Source organism: Papio anubis, chromosome 9 (genome assembly GCF_008728515.1).
Source record: "Papio anubis isolate 15944 chromosome 9, Panubis1.0, whole genome shotgun sequence".
NCBI classification, from domain to species: Eukaryota; Metazoa; Chordata; class Mammalia; order Primates; family Cercopithecidae; genus Papio; species Papio anubis.
Genome location: NC_044984.1, coordinates 99456698 through 99462150, shown reverse-complemented (window position 1 = coordinate 99462150; position 5453 = coordinate 99456698). Strand labels below are relative to the sequence as shown.

Here is a 5453-nt window from a genome sequence, read left to right as displayed (position 1 = left end):
TATAAACAGAACCAAAGACAAAAACCACATGATTATAATAGACGCAGAAAAGGACTTGGACAAATTTCATCAGCCTTTCATGCTAAAAACTCTCAATAAACTAGGTATTGATGGGATGTATCTCAAACTAATAAGAGCTATTTATGACAAACCCACAGCCAATATCATACTGAATGGGAATAAACTGGAAGTATTCCCTTTGAAAACTGGCACAAGACTGGGATGCCCTCTCTCCCCACTCCTATTCAACATAGTGTTGGAAGTTCTGGCCAGGGCAATGAGGTAGGAGAAAGAAATAAAGGGTATTCAATTAGGAAAAGAGGAAGTCAAATTGTCCCTGTTTGCAGATGACATGATTGTATATTTAGAAAACCCCATCATCTCAGTCCAAAATCTCCTTAAGCTGATAAGCAACTTCAGCAAAGTCTCAGGATACAAAATCAATGTGCAAAAATCACAAGCATTCCTATACAACAATAATAGGCAAACAGAGAGCCAAATCATGAGTGGATTCCCATTCACAATTGCTTCAAAGAGAATAAAATACCTAGGAATCCATCTTACAAGGGATGTGAAGGACTTCTTCAAGGAGAACTACAAACCACTGCTCAATGAAATAAAAGAGGACATGAACAAATGGAAGAACATTCCGTGATGATGGATAGGAAAAATCAATATCATGAAAATGGCCATACTGCCCAAGGTAATTTATAGATTCAATGCCATCCCCATCAAGCTACCAATGACTTTCTTCACAGAATTGGAAAAAACTACTTTAAAGTTCATAGGGAACCAAAAAAGAGCCTGCATTGCCAAGACAATCATAAGCCAAAAGAATAAAACTGGAGGCATCACACTACCTGACTTCAAACTATACTACAAGGCTGCAGTAACCAAAACAGCATGGTACTGGTACCAAAACAAAGATATAGACCAGTGTAACAGAACAGAGCCCTCAGAAATAATACCACACATCTACAACCATCTGATCTTTGACAAACCTGACAAAAACAAGAAATGGGAAAGGATTCCTATTTAATAAATGGTGCTCTTGAAAACTGGCTGGCCATATGTAGAAAGCTGAAACTGGATCCTTCCTTATACCTTATACAAAATTAATTCAAGTAGATTGAAGGAGAAGCTTAAATGTTAGACCAAAAAGGAAATCATAAAACTAGAAGAGACCTAGAGCAATACCAGTCAGGACATAAGAGCGCCCAGGACTTCATGTCTAAAATACCAAAAGCAATGGCAACAAAACCAAAATATACAAATGGGATCTAATTAAACTAAAGAGCTTCTGCACAGCAGAAGAAACTACCATCAGAGTGAACAGGCAACCTACAGAATGGGAGAACATTTTTGCAATCTACCCATCTGACAAAGGGCTAATATCCAGAATCTACAAAGAACTTAAACAAATTTACAAGAAAAAATCAAACAACCCCATCAAAAAGTTGGCAAAGGATATGAACAGACACTTCTCAAAAGAAGACATTTATGCAGCCAACAGACACATGAAAAAATGCTCATCATCACTGGCCATCAGAGAAATGAAAATCAAAACCACAATGAGATACCATCTCACAGCAGTTAGAATGGCAATCATTAAAAAGTCAGGAAATAACAGGTGCTGAAGAGGATGTAGATAAATAGGAACACTTGTACACTGTTGGTGGGACTGTAAACTAGTTCGACCATTGTGGAAGACAGTGTGGCAATTCCTTAAGGATCTAGAACTAGAAATACCATTTGACCCAGCCGTCCCATTACTGGATATATACCCAAAGGATTATAAATCATGCTGCTATAAAGACACATGCACACATATGTTTACTGTGGCACTATTCACAATAGCAAAGACTTGGAACCAACCCAAATATTCATCAATGATATACTGGGTTAAGAAAATGTGGCACATATACACCATGGAATACTATGCAGCCATAAAAAATGATGAGCTCATGTCCTTTGTGGGGACATGGATGAAGCTGGAAACCATCATTCTGGGCAAACTATCACAAGGACAGAAAACCAAACACCGCATGTTCTCACTCATAGGTGGAAATTGAACAATGAGAACACTTGGACACAGGGTAGGGAACATCACACACCGGGGCCTGTCATGGGGCAGGGGGACAGGACAGGGATAGCATTAGGAGAAATACCTGATGTAAATGACGAGTTAATGGGTACAGCACATCAGCATGGCACATGTATACATATGTAACAAACCTGCACCTTGTGCACATGTACCCTAGAACTTAAAGTATAATAATAAAAAAAAATTTTCACCAACACATCTTAATTGATGTTTACAAAACACTCTATCCAACAACAGCAAAATACACATTTTTTTCAAGAGTACAGGGACTATTCAGTAAGATAGGTCATGTGGTAGGCCACAAAATAAATCCCAATAAAGTTAAATGGATTGAAATATAGTTATATTGCCTCACTACCACAAAATTATATTAGAAATCGATAATAGAAGCATCATAAACTCCATGGAAAACACTAAATGTTTGCACAAATCTCAAGGACATCATGCTGAGTGAAAGAAACCAGGCCCTAAAAGTTACATACTATTGTGTTTCCATTGATTTGCCAACTACATTCAAACTACAGTCATAGAGAACATATCAGTGTTTATCAGGGCAAAGTGGTGGTTAATAGATACCACAACAAAGGGATAGGGCAAGGAATTTTTTCAGAGGGTGAGTAATGCAACTATTGATATTTTGACTGTGGTATTCCCTACACAAATATAGACATGTGTTAATACTCACAGAATTGTATACCAACAATAAAGTCATTTTTACTGTATGTCAATTTTAAAACATCTAGTGTGGAGTTGGCCTTTACGTGCATTTGGCTTCAGGATTCAAATGATGCCCGCTGTTTGGATTTTTACTGTTTCTTTTCTGTGTCTTCTACAGTTTGGGCTACATTCTTTAGGTTCCTATGGTATTCCTTGGCAGCTTCAGGCTCACATTATCACAAAGCATCTGCCTTGTTCATCTCTGTACGTCCAGCATCTACTACAATGCCCAGCACATGACAAATGCTCAAACATTACTTAGTGAACAATTGTCCTTAAATGTGACACACAGCTTGGTGGGGTCAGGCATGGAGCAATATATTATTGCATTATTGCACACATTACTGGTGATAATATGAAAGTGAGAGTGGTTATTTCTACCCAGTTTAGCACTTCTCATGTGGCACTGTATTTCTTTTGCTCATTTTTCTTGATGTCCCTGTGAAATGGCTTTATTGTCTGGGGTATATCCCCTGGTTCTTTGTCACGGCCGAGAAAGAATTCAAAACATGGACACACACAAGGAGTGGGTTTAGGAGGGGACAGTTTAATAGACAAGAAGAGAGAGAAAAAAGGCTTCCTCATGGTGAGAAAGCGGGTTGCCCCAAAGTTTCTCCAGTTTGGGGCAGAACGCAATCTGCTTTGTACAGAGCTTGAGGACGCAGTGATTCATTTACATAGGGCCTAGGGGATTGGTTTGACCAGGTGTGTCATTTACATAACCAGCAAAATGACTGGCCCTCCCATCCTAGTCTTTTATTATGCAAATACAGCCTCCTCCTGGCGGCAGCCGTGTTACCTGTACAGGTGGTTTTACCTGAAGGCTGCTATAATGCCAGCAAACGTGGTCATAAGGAAAAGATGGCGGGAGACGCCATATTGAATGTACCTGGTTTTCAGGTACAGCTGCCGACATTTACATATAAAAGCTTATCAGGTTGTTTTCTGTTAAGGAAGAAATGGTTTGGGGCTGCTTTTTATTAAAGGAAAATTCCACTGAGAACTTTCACTCTTTCTAGCTGCCTAAGAATTATTTCTTAATAACTCCTGTATAACCTGGTCAGTTATAACTGATTGCCGGAGAGTGAATGAACAATTGCAGGGTTTCTGGATGATGTTATTTTTCTCCAGAGAGGATTGATCCTATTCTTTGGCAGGCAACTGAAGTCAGGCAGATCAGCTCATTCCAACCAGGGCTGAGCTCATGTGAGGCCAGGCTGTAGTCTTACAATAGCTGTACTATCTCTAGTTTGCACCCTTTCCTAGGGTAATGTCATTGAAGAGTATCAGCCGAGAGCTTGTAGTGTTTACTGGACTTCTTCCTTCTTGGCAGATGCTGAACTCCAATTTCATGATACAGAAAACTCTGCTGTGGTTTTCGGTCATTTCTGCTTGGTTTTATAGCCTCTAATTTAATCCCATGCACCTCTAGAACCAGCAAGTACTTCCAGCTGAAAACAGGTATGAACTGAGTATGCTTCTACATCTCTTATCTCCAAGATCTTGGCTCCTCAATTCCTGGCAACTCAAACTCCAGTTTTTATCTTCTCCATCCCATTAGATTGCTGAAAACTGCTGGTGTCTCTAGCATCTTCTTTATGCCTGGCTTCTCACCCCAAACCAAGCATTTGTAAATGCTGAAGAGGAAAGCAGAACGCAAAATATTGGATTCAACTCAGTGAGCTGCTTTTTCCTCCAGGACATCGGTACATAAAGTCTTGACTGCCATTTCAGCTTTCTGATGCCTTCAAATAGATATGCCAAAAAATTTTAGCTAGATGTACTAGCTGTTCTTCATATGAGTATTAATCTGCTGCAAAGGACTTTATCATAGCTGAAAAGGAAGTCTCTTCTTATGCTTTTTTTTTTTTTTTAAAGACAGGACCTCCTTTTGCTGCCCAGGCTATAGTGCAGTAGCATGATCATGGCTCACTGTAACTTCAAACTCCTGAGCTCAAGCAATCCTCCCACTTCAGCCTCCCAAGCAGATATGAATGCAGGTATGTGCCATGACACTTGGCTAATTAAAGAAAAAAATTAATAGATACCAGGTCTCTCTATGTTGCCCAGGCTGGTGTCAAACTCCTAGCTTCAGGAAAGCCTCCCACCTCAGCATCCCAAAGTGCTGAGATTACAGGTGTGAGCCACTGCACCTAGCCTTTTTTTATGTTTTTAGTGTCTGTGTGATCTGCACTACTGTCCAATTCTCAGTTGTTGATATTTGTTATTTCTCTTTATTTTTTCTTTATTAATCTCACCAAATGTGTACCAATTTTATCAGCCTTTCCAAAGAACCAACTTTTGGTTTTCTGGATGTTTTTCATGACATATATTATTGATACGGCTCCAATGAGTGAAGAACACCAGGGCTCTTGTCTCACGCCAAATTGGATAAAACGACACGGACACACGTGGAGTGGTTTTGAGGAGTGGGAGTTTAATAGGCAAGAAAGAAGGGAAAACAAAGAAGCTCCCCTGAACAGAGATGGAGGGGGGCTCCAAAGCCGTGAGAGGAAACCCTGAGTGCCGTGGAAAGGTAACTGCTTATATGAGGAGGCTGGAGGAGGTGGTACCTGATTTGCATAGGACTCAGGGAATTGGTTTGACCGGGAATGTCACATAGCCTGTGAAA

General features: G+C 39.9%; 1 long non-coding RNA gene across 1 annotated transcript; it reads left to right on the top strand.

Annotated features, from left to right (window-relative positions):
• The first annotated feature begins 2211 nt into the window (after positions 1 to 2211).
• LOC108581105 lies at positions 2212 to 5133 on the top strand. The gene is made up of 3 exons (XR_002515826.2): positions 2212 to 4282; positions 4383 to 4527; positions 4700 to 5133. It is a non-coding gene; the product is annotated as an uncharacterized LOC108581105 (long non-coding RNA).
• Positions 5134 to 5453: the final 320 nt, after the last annotated feature.